The following is a 12,303-nucleotide window of genomic DNA, read 5'->3' on the forward strand; positions in this document are numbered from 1 at the left end:
AACAAATCATCGACATAAAGAACCACAATGAGAAGTACATCATCCTCACGCTTTACATACAATGTGCTTTCTGTTGGACTGTTACGAAAGCCTCGTTTAACCAAATGAGTGTCAGCTTTCTCATACCAAGCACGAGGAGACTGCTTCAACCCATACAAAGCCTTCTTACATCTACACACTTTGTCCTCTTGTCCTTTTATGACAAAACCGCGAGGCTGCGTTACATAAACTTCCTCAAATATGTCACCATTCAAGAAAGCAGTAACAATGTCTGATCGATGTACATCCCAACCAAAATGAGCTGCCAATGCACATAGAAAACACACAGTACAAGTGGGAGCAAAAGTCTCTTCATAATCTATGCTTTTTTGTTGTGCATAACCCTTTGCAACAAATCGAGCCTTATGGCGATCGATCTCACCATCCGGCTTGCGTTTCAACTTGTAAACCCACTTCGTACCAATGGCCTTTTTGCCAGGAGGCAAATCACATAAAGTCCATGTGTCATTTTCTATAAGAGCATCATATTCTAATTGCTTCATCAAAAGACAGAGGCTCCTCAACATCATGTAAGCTAGACATAGCCAAAGCATAACAATCTGATGCATAAGATGCATGGCGAGAGCCTGAGCAAGTACGACTAGAGAAAGGTGCATCCAATTTACTATCACGCAAAGTGTGCACCAACCATTTTGGTATACCTCTAGCCTGCTCATTTTCAACCCTTTCCTCATCAAGTACCTCATGTACATCTGCATCAGTAATAGGCTGATCTAAAACATTTTCAGAAACCCCCATAGGCTGTACATTTGCCTCATTGGAAATTACATTCGTATTTCCACCACTGAATAGAGGCAACAAAGTTTCATAAATGTCCCGTGAGCTTACATTACTGTCTCTAGTACATGACAGCAAGGGCTGAACCGAATCTTCCACAAACACTATATCACGAGAAACCAAAATACGTTTTGTTTGCGGATGATACAACCTGTAACCTTTGCTTTCAGCACTATAACCAACAAAAATACATTTGACAACCTTATCATCCAATTTTCTGCGTTGTACTTGTGGCACCAAAGCATATGCCAAATAGCCAAAAACACGCATGTGCTCAATAGAAGGCTTTCTATCATGCCACGCTTCATATGGAGTAATAGACTGCAAAGCTTTTGTAGGACACCTGTTAAGTACATAAGTGGCACACATGATGGCCTCAAGCCAAAAAGAATGCGGCAAAGCTTGACTTTTGACCATACATCGTGCCATTTTTGTCAATGACCTGTTTTTCCTCTCAGCAACACCATTTTGCTGAGGTGTATAAAGCACTATACATTGGTGTTTTATCCCACGACTAGCCAAAAATACATTAGATTGATGAGACATATACTCCCCCCCTTGATCGGAACGGAGGGTGCCCATAGTACATTTCGAGACATTTTCAACTATAGCCAGAAATTGTTTGAAGCACATAAAAACTTCGGACTTTGCTTTAGGCGGAAATACCCATGCATGCCTGGAGTAATAATCAACGAAACTCACGAAGTACAGGTAATTGCCCAAGGACGGAGTTTGCATGGGCCCACAAACATCACTATGCACAAGCTGTAACCTGCATGTGGCCCGAACTGAACCATCCTTTGGAAACTTAGAACGCTCCATCTTACTCAAAATACAACCTTCACAAACATGTTTGACAGGTGCTTCTAGAGGCGGCAAAGAAGCAACCATATCAGATTTCTGCAAACGCAGCAAACTGGCAAAATTCAGATGACCAAAACGTGTACGCCAAAGTTTTGCATCTGAAATAGCCCTTGAATGTGCAACAGCATTTGCAAAATTTTGTCCACTCTTGTCATACTAAGTGAGCTTATACAGCCCATGGCACAAAAGGCCAGATGCAACAATATCATCACCAAAACTGAGATCATGAATTGTACATCTGTCATCCACAAATTTGACTACAAGTCCAAGTCTAGCAAGTGCGGATACAGACAAGAGATTCTTCTTGATCCCAGGTACATAAAGTGCATCAACAAGTGTGAAAGAACTGCCATTAGCAGTAGTAAGCACAATCTTTCCAACTCCCTGAACTAGATAAGAGGCATTGTTGGCACAAGTGACTGAATTCCCATGAGGGACAGACTCAAGAGAGGTAAACAATTCACAATGTGAGGTAATGTGCTTTGTAGCACCACTGTCGAAATACCACACATGTGAATATGCAGCAACTTACAAGCATGCATCATGGACATCAGGATTGTAAGTGCACTCTGCACTAAAAGCCCATTCTGCATCAACATCAGCATTACAGTCTCCTTTTACAGAAGACTCAACAATGGCTGCATTTGTAGTGGAACTAGCATTTGCAGTGGAACCACCCTCTTTCCTCTTAGCCTCTTTTGCCTTCAACTTAGGAACACTGCTTGATCAAGTGATCATTAGCTTTACAATAATGGCAACGCATCTTCTTTTTTCCCTTATCACGAGAATTTCCAGACGAAGTGTTGCCAGCACAAGCATTAGGAACATTATTTTTGCCACTCGCAGTAGAACCATAAGAAGTGGCTGCATTGCTGTTACCACCCTTTCTTTGAGAAGCAATAAAAGCCTGTTCAACTGCACGCTACCTAGTCCTGTTTTTTTTGGAAAGTGACTCTTGCAACAGCAATGTGCATAATGCATCAAACTTGACAACTTCTGGATTTCCTTGGGTCATAAGTCTCCAACTTCTAGCAAAAGTCTGGTAGGAATCTGGTAAGGCATCAAGAACAGTCTGCACAAGGGAATTGTCTGAAATGACTTCACCTGCAGAAATAAGCTGCTTATTGATATCCTTGACACTAGCAAGGAAAGTGTCCATATCATCTTCTTCATGCATAATCTTCGACTCCAGCTCTTTACGCAGCAAAGCAATTTTAGCCTCATTGCGGCTTGCATAAAGACCTGCTAGAATATCCCAAGCCTGTTTTGCAGATTTTGCTGAACGGATGTGAGGAACAATGGTGAGCTTCCCAGACAACGCAATCAATGCATGAGCCTTCGCATCCTTAACATCCCAACGAGCTTGTTCTGCCGTAGGCAAAACAAATCTAACAACAGCAATCCTTACAGCAAGACCTGCAACATCCTCAACATCGCCTACATCCTCAGAACTAGGACGTATATCAATGCCTTGCACAATGTTCCAGACGCCCTTTGACACAAGAACATCTTGCATCATATAAGCCCACATAGGGTAGTTGTCCCCATCCAACCTGTCCTCAGCAGCAAACATCTTGAACACATCTGTGTTGTTGTTGTCAGCCATGGTAAATGCTGCACCTGATGTGAAAACTTCCCGAAAATACAAGAAACAGAGCGGGAACAACACGTGCTATATAGCACAAACCGTAGAAGACTATAAGGCACCTGTTATGCAGAAAATGGCACTGACAAAAATTCTGCACAAAATGACGAAATAGCCTATGCAGTGCTGCCTGTAGTGGAAACGGAGGCCAAAATGAGCCCGAATCAGAAATCTGGGCAGACCGAGCTCTAAGAGCTCACCCGAAGTATTTGTCGACCTGCGAACGCTTGCCAAAGCTGACGGAAATCGGAGAAAGTGAGTAGACGTGTACTGGAGCAGCTGACGACTGAGCCCGGGAGGACGCAACCTGCTCTGATACCAATTGTTGGAATTAGGGTTGCAAAGAAACGCACACAGCTTGGAGAAGACGAAGGAAGCTCAAGGCACACAATAGAGAGTGTATAAATTAGTGTGCAATGGAAAGATAGATAGCCCTGGAGTGATGGGCGTATATACAATGCACAAGGGAAAAAACCTCCTAAAGAGGGAAAAAATGCCCCGGCGGTCCTACTGTGTTCACACACATCACTACCACATGTATATGGTAACAGAGTGGGCGCCATCCATTGCAAGCAGAGCATGCACGAGAGGCAGCATCCACTGCTGCATATCAAGGGGATAGCAAACTCCTTTCCTTGAGCAACAACTGCCTTGAGCAACATCCCGTTGCCCAATGGATGCAAGCGGGGTTCTCACCTCGAGTAGTGGACAATACAGTCAGCGACTCAGCAATGCAATAGCCTCGAGCTACAAATAGTCAGGTCGAAGTGCGAGGAGATCAGCTTGGAGAGCAAGTACTTGCTCCCCGTCATGCAATTTTGATGGAGACAAAAACTCCACCTCTGTTGGAGCGTTGCCGGTGTAGACAACACCATGAATGTGATTAAATTAATATTGATCAGATGCTGCTAAAGGATAGCTGGAGCTGCGGCATGAGCCAATTAACATGCATGATAATGAAAGGTGTTACATAAGGAAGCTCTTTGAACCACCAAAGTGATTTTTCAAGCCTCCTTGATCATGAGTCGCCACTCCATTCCCTGCATAGAGCGCTCTCTTTGCAATCAGTGCTCCTCTGTGTGATGCCAAGCCTAGCTTTGAGAGCCCCCTCTCTACCTGCTCATGCTATGGCGGCTCCTCTCTTCAAGCTTCTGCAGCGCACATATTTTTACTTGCCCTCCTTTCGTGCTTTTGTTCAGGCTCGCCCCCCCTTCACCTGCGTGTTCTGGCGGCTCCTGGCGCCTTCTCTACCTGATCACTGCAGTCCACTAAGGCGCACCTCCTCTTCACACCATGGTGACTCCCCCTCTTGCTTGAGCATGAATCACCTGCAGCTCTTGGTTGCCGCCCTTCGGATTCCCACACCTAGGACGTCTAATTCGAGGTGGTCAACGGCCGGCTGATGATTTCATCAGTCAGAGAGAGAGAGAGAGAGAGAGAGAGAGAGAGAGAGAGAGAGAGAGAGAGAGAGAGAGAGAGAGAGAGAGAGAGAGAGAGAGAGAGAGAGGGGGGGGGGGGATGGAGGATGCTGCTGTTTATGAGCTCCTTCACGTAACCATGTCTGGCAAGAGGAAGACCAATTAGGTGAAGAAAATATTGTTACTCTCAGTGGACCTGGTGCTTGTGACAGCGAGCACGTCTTTGAAGTAGCACATATTCTTGCCTCATTGAATGACACCTTCGTGCATGTCACAGATCTGTCTGGCAAGGGGACGCTTGCTTGAGTTACTGGTGGCATGAAGGTGAAAGCTGACAGAGACGAGTCTTCTTTGTACGCAACCATGCTTGCTGCTCAAGATGTGGCGCAGAAGTGCAAGGAGCTATGGATCACTGCTCTGCACATCAAGATGCAAGCAACAAGACGAAGACGCCTGGTCCTGGCACACAGTCTGTTGGGGTATAGGCGCCTGTGCCTTGCCCGGCCGCCCAGAGTCTGGGTGCTCACTGACTTGTATACCTTATACATAGCATAAGTGTATAGGGGGCTGCTCACTCTTTTCAGTCTCCCCACCCATATCTATGTGTCGTGTGTCTCCTTCTCTCTCTCACTCTTCGTTTGTGGTGCTCTCCGATCCCCTTCAATTGGTATCAGAGCGACAGGTGTGGGAGCGTAGATGGACGGCTTCACGATGAACTAGTCGGCTATGGCGGAGAGGTCAAAGATCTGAGCAAAGAAATAGAGGAGGCTTGTGGACATCCATACAGAGGCTTGCAGGAGAGCTCTCATGAGCTTCCTAGTGCTCACAGATCAGTCCATAGTTCCTCTACAGATCAGCCCATTGTGTACAGCATCTTCCCTCTTCTCGGCAAGCTTTGCAACGGCTACATCGGCGACAGATTGGATCTTGGAGCTTCCATAGACATGGAAGCATTGTGAGATTGATACATTCAGCTCACGCATCGAGGTGGGAAGTGAGTTTGAGCCTTTCTATGAGCTCAAAGAAGCAGTCGTTTAGTTTTTAACAGTTTGATAGCAGTCCACTGTTTTGTTCATAACTTGAGTTACAAAGCTCCGATTCCAAAACTTTTTGGTTCAAAACGGAGCTGGCTTCAAGCTCTACGACTTTGTAGAAGGAATTGTTCTCTGATTCGGAGTGCAGGTGGGTCTGAAATTAAAAACACAGAGACTGTTTTTCAGGACAGTTTTGGGCTCTGTAAATTTCTTTGCTGCAGACAGCTTCCCCGTGCACACTGCAGGTAGCAGGCACATATGAGGTGTTACAAGATCAAGTTTGACTCCCAGGTACAGGTTGAATCTAGTACTCCCATAGGTGTTGCCAGTTGCAGTTGAGTGGTTCTTCTGTAGTGTTGTGGCTTGCATACATGGTCTTGAGCGGGTAATGGCTCTATGTATGCTTATGTGGTGAGCAGTAGATCTTGTGAGCAAGTGCAGAGGTTGGTTGTGGATGATATGTATGGTCATCTGTGGTACTCTTTGTGAGAATTTGTTGGACACAGATTTGCAGAGCTTATGCATGTATGTTGAGTGTAGTTTGATGCGCATTGATTGCTCATTGTATTGAGCTTGCAGGACAATGGTTATTTTATGTTAATAGCCATTGTGCGTAGAAACTCTGGCGAAATTTTCCCAGGAGTTTTATGCGCATCATTTATGCGATCTAGGTAGAGATTGCGGGTTGCGCTCAGCATTTGCGTGCGGTGTTCTCTGTAGGTGGGAGATTTGTACATGTGTATGCATCGATACCGCACAATGTGGGCTTGGTGATTAGCTCACGGTTTGACAGGCGTACAATTATCTTGGCACACTCACAGGAGTGAATATTGTGATGTATGCTTGTGGGCTACGAGCCAGGTAGCCGGATTCCAATCATATTGACTTGTGATTTTGTGCAAGGTTTTGCACAGGTATTGGTGCAATTTTGCATCAGGTTTTGAGCCATATTTGTAGACTTTTGTTGATGTGATTTGAGCCAGTTTAGGGCTAATTTGGTTGACATTTGCTACTCATTGTTGGTTGCTCTTTTGCGAGCATTATGGCTGATTTTTCATTTGACTTCCAGCGTTATGGTCTGACACAGTTTGATGGTGCAGATTTTTTTGCTTGGAAGGAGCATATGCTTGTTGCATTGGTGGATTTGGGGCAGGATAAACCCTTGCGTGGTTTATCGGCGAAGCCCAAGTCTATGCGTGATGATGATTGGCAGGATCTTGATGAGTTAGCCATGTCTACGATTTGTTTGCATCTAGTTGAGTCTGTTTACTGGCAGGTCTCGAGGGAGAATACAACTCATGCTTTATGACAGAGTTTACATGCTATGTACACGACATCCATGTCTACAGGGGAGTCTAGTCCCACTTCTATGTCCATGGGAGAGATTGGTCCCGCACGTAAGTCTCGACGGCATAGAGACTTGACATGTTGGCATTGTGGACATAGAGGGCACATTAGGCGTCGATGTTTCAGGCGTTTGAGACAACGGAGGCGACAGATGCGTGATGCATATTTGGGCATGACAGATGCTAGTGAGATCAGTACGGTGGTTACTGAGTATGCTTGTGACGGCGATGTCACATTTACATCTAGCTTGTCTTCAAGCGATCTTATGTCTATGGATTGCATATCGGATTGCACATTGTCTTCACATTATTTACTAGATTTAGATGCTACTTTCCATGTCACGTCGCATTGTGAGTGGTTTAGCACGTTTTCTAGTGGGAGACTTGGTTGTGTGCACATGGCTGATGGTGTTGTGTATGACATTGAGGGTGCAAGAGATGTATGTTTGTCCTTGCCCAATGGTATGAGATTTACCCTGTGTCATGTGCGTTATGTGCCAGATCTAGGGCGGGATTTGATCTCAGTCAGACAGTTACGGGATAGTGGATGCCGGGTATCGCTGCTTGAGCGATCTTTTGCGTTGCATTTGGGTTCGCTAGTGATTGCGAGAGGTGCTAGAGTTGGCACATGGTACCCATTGCACGTAGTACTGGTGCGAGATGGTCGAGTCTCAATCTTGTTACAGCCATACAGAGAGCGAGAGACCCGGACAATTTCTTTTGCTCATGTGTTGCAGGGTGCTTTGCATGGAGTGCAGAGTAGTGAGCTCGTTGTGCACACAATTGGGGCACGACTTGAGCAATCACACAGAGAGGTGACAGAGTCAAACATGCATGCTTTGCTAGTGACTGAGCAAAGCAGAGAGTCAGTTGTGCGAGATACTTCTATGCAGGATAGACAGGTAGAGTGGTCTTGCTCTAGTGAGTCACGACAGGAGGACGTTGTGCAAGAGTCTATGCATAAGGAGTTAGAGCATGAGAGCTCTAGTGAGTCACAGCAGATTGAGTGGTCATGTTTGTAGTGGATGATTGTAGAGGAGGCTGAGACGTCAGCAATTATGCAGTCATTCCTTTCTATGCTCGACAGTGAGCATGGGGATATAGTTGTGTAGGATATGTCTTCCAGCAGACACCTAGAGCAGCTGGCTTGCTGTGAGGTTGCACGACAGGTTGATGCGTCTTTTGCGGACAGTCAGGAGATGCATGTGGCTGACACGCCTTGTCAGTCAGAGATGCCTATTGCCAGGGATATATATGTTGATGCATGCTCCGTAGAGCTAGCAGGGCCCGCTGGCATTGCATCGGCATTCGGTGGTCTCATGTATGAGATGCTGATCTTGAGACCGAATATCGTAGCTACAATGGGAGCATTTGTAGTTGGGGTTGTCAGTCATTTGTTGACTGATGATGGCATAGTGCACGAGTGAGATATGCAGGTATTGCGTACATACTTGCAGTCTGTGTGCGGTACGTCTGGTGGTGTATGGACTTACATAGGAGCAGGACATCCGGATGCACACGATCACAGCCAGCCAGTGGGCATCGGTTGAGAGCGATTTTCTCTCGCCTTTTGTAGTCTTTAGACTAGGTTCCCTTGCTTAAAGGCACAGTCGCCTTTAAGTGGGAGGTTGTTGGGGTATAGGCGCTTGTGCCTTGCCCGGTCGCCCAGAGTCTGAGCGCCCACTAACTTGTATACCTTATACATAGCATAAGTGTATAGGGGGCTGCTCACTCTTTTGAGTCTCCCCACCTATATCTATGTGTCGTGTGTCTCCTTCTCTCTCTCACTCTTCGTCTGTGGTGCTCTCCGATCCCCTTCACAGTCTGCAGTGATACACTTGCTCGTTCTGGCATGCGGATTGGACGAATTGAGGATGTCACACCTATCCCAAGAAGGAAAGGTGGTAGAAGAGGTCGCCGGCTGTAATGGCAGCTGTAGACATGTTTGGATTTTCTTCTAACTATCTTTACTAAAGGATGATTATTTTTGTTCACCAAGCGAGCCTGAGGTAGAGGTCCTAGATTCAATGGAACTTGCTATGGTTGGATTATTGCAATAGGCAAGTTCGGAAATTTTTGTTGAAGAGCTATGTTGGTTTTGGTTACATTGATTATCATGGTCCCAATTTTGTATAGGCTTCATGGAGTGTCTTTACTCTGCTATATAGCCTCTATGATTGCGAGGAATCTAAATTAGAACTAGTTCTCACTCAAAGAGAGAGAGAGAGAGAGAGAGAGAGAGAGAGAGAGAGGAGCTAATTCGAGGGGGTCACGGCCATAGCCAAGGGCTACTGCTGGGGGTGGAGCAAAGTGGAGGCCAAGCACTACCACCTTCACCGTAACGTTCTTGCCAGGTGCTGTAGTGCGAGAGCATGGTGAAGAAAGGGGTTGTAGTGCGAGAGCATTTGTAGGTGCAGGTTTCTATTTAATGGAAAGGATGTGATGCAAGACTGCAAGTGAGGCACTCTCTCTCTCTCTCTCTCTCTCTCTCTCTCTCTCTCTCTCTCTCTCCAGCAAGTTAATTATCTAGCACCTCTCCAACTTCTTCTTCTTCTTCGTATTGAGTCCCTGTGCATCATTTGAAAGTAGCATGAAATGATTGTATGACAGGCCTCGTGATTTTATCACTGTTTTTCTTCTTGTTTTTTTTATTAAAAAAAATTAAATTTAATGCCACGTAGATACTACAAAAAGGCTCACCAAGTAAAAAAAGGCTCGTCGTGGACATGCTTGCTTCTGTTGAGTTCGAGCTCGGAGCTGCAGATTCGTACTCGCAGGTCCGAAGCGCGGAAGCATAAGAGGTGCTGAGAGAAGCTTGTGCATGGCACCATGAGATCCATCTTCGACCCGCTTTTTCTGTTGAACGATTCCCCTGGTAGCCGTAGTTCGCTGCCCTCGGGGCAACCACAAGCATCATAGGTGTCATTATCAAGGCATAGTATTACTAGGTTTTCTACCCTTATCTCAACCCCAGTCTCATGGGAAGCAGGGTAAGGTCAGAAGAAAGGAGGAGAAAGAAGAAGAAGAAGAAGAGCAAGAAACACCACCATAGCTCGCCTTCCTCCTCTTCCTTTTCTTCCTCTACAGAGATCAGCACATCAAGTGATGAACGTAGGCAACTTAAAAAGCGAAGACATAGACAAGACTCAGACAATGAGGGCAATCGCTCAAAGCACAGAAAAAGAAGGCATAGCATAGGAACCAGAAAGAGGCAAAAGCTTCCACAAAGAGAGGACTTGTTAGAAAAAGCTCGCCATGAGAGTCCAAGAGACGATGATGGGGGCTTGCCAAGCCCCCAAGAAGTGGCCTCCACCATGCTATGCTAATTCCCAGAGCTTGCCAATGATATGGAACAGGTTTGTTTTTCACAAATTTGGATCATTTGCAAGAGGTTTGTTAACAAATTTGTGGGCACATACACATGCGTATGCTCAAGTACGACAATCTACTTGTATGGATGCTTGTGTGTGTGCAAGACTATGCATGCATTCGTACACACACGCACACGCACGCACGCACACACACACACACACACACACAGATGGACCTGCTGCCCCTCGCTACCTTGCGCTGCTGCCCTTCACGACCTCCCCCTCGTGATGTTGCTCCTTTGTGTTGCTGCCATCTCTGCTCCTTGGAGGCGCTACCCGCTACCTTCCACCCTTGCCATGGAACAGACCTCTGTGATGGGTTGATCGCATGAAATATCTGATCTATTTGAGAGTGCTCATCACGTGGGCAAGCATCCGAAGTACCCTCCAAATTGATGATCTGCGAACAAAAGATTGCGCAGAGTGCTTTTTGATTTATTCACTTGGTAGCTTTTCAAGGCAGAGATTTTTATAGAGCTTTTCATGGCAGCGATGCTTTTTTTTTGTTTAAAAAAATAAAAATAAAATCTAATGCCATGTGGTGGCTTCTGCGTTAAGATACTGCAAAAAGAGCCTTGGACTCACCAAGTAAAAAAAGGTAAAATTTCCTCGTCGCGGACATATCACAACTATGACAATGGTTTGCTTCGGATGAGATCCATCTTCGACCCGCTTTTTCTGTCGAACGCCTTCCCTGGCAGCCCTAGTTCGCTGCCCTCGGCAACCACAAGCATCATAGGTGTCATTATCAGGACATAGTATTACAAGGTTTTGTACCCTTATCTCAACCCCAGACTCATGGGAAGCAGGGTAAGGTCAGAAGAAAGGAGGAGAAAGAAAAAGAAGAAGAAGAGCAAGAAACACCACCATAGCTCGCATTCCTCCTCTTCCTTCTCTTCTTCTACAGAGATCAGCACATCAAGTGATGAACGTACGCAACTTAAAAAGCGAAGACATAGACAAGACACAGACAATGAGGGAAATCGCTTAAAGTACAGAAAAAGAAGACATAGCATAGGAACCAGAAAGAGGGAAAAGCTTCCACAAAGAGAGGACTTGTCAGAAAAAGCTCGCCATGAGAGTCCAACAGACGATGATGGGGGCTTGCCAAGCCCCCAAGAAGTGGCCTCTACCATGCTATGCAAATTCTCAGAGCTTGCCAATGATTTGGAATAGGTTTGTTTTTACAAATTTGGATCATTTGCAAGAGGTTTGTTTTTAACAAATTTGTGGGCACATACACATGCGTATGCTCAAGTACAACAATCTACTTGTATGGGTGCTTGTGTGTGTGCAAGACTATGCATGCATTCGTACACACACGCACACACACGCACACACACACACACACACACACACACAGAGAGAAATGAAATGAAATGAAATGTAATGTTATATTAACGTCTTCAAAAGGCCAAAGTGACCTATGAGACCAGAAAGTTACAATGTGGTGGATCTGATACAAAGTCAGAGTCAGAGTAACAAGATGACAAAAATGAAATGACAAATGTCACAATAAAATACTATGGAATCCTAAACTACTAGGTGTGAACTAAGCAGCTAGCTGGGATAGCGAGATCACAAGAGATCCAGCATCGGTCGCTGGCGGATCTCATCAATCTCCTCCATGGTTAGTAGTCTGACCGGGCATCGTGCATGTCGAGCCAAAGTGATCTGAATCCTCTAATGCAGCCTCCGCCGATGCTGTGTAGTCCTCCGCAGTCGTGGGCGTCTGGATCTCCCCAGCTCAGTTGCTCGGTCGATCAGTGTGCTTCTGGTGTGAGACGA

General features: G+C 45.7%; 1 pseudogene; it reads left to right on the top strand.

Moving 5' to 3' along the window:
* The first annotated feature begins 4,903 nt into the window (after positions 1–4,903).
* Positions 4,904–9,071, top strand: LOC147461347 (small ribosomal subunit protein uS11y-like; annotated as a pseudogene).
* The last annotated feature ends 3,232 nt before the right edge of the window (positions 9,072–12,303 follow it).

The sequence above is a fragment of the Adiantum capillus-veneris genome, chromosome 3, assembly GCF_014529385.1.
Source record: "Adiantum capillus-veneris isolate H3 chromosome 3, ASM1452938v2, whole genome shotgun sequence".
Classification (NCBI taxonomy): Eukaryota; Viridiplantae; Streptophyta; class Polypodiopsida; order Polypodiales; family Pteridaceae; genus Adiantum; species Adiantum capillus-veneris.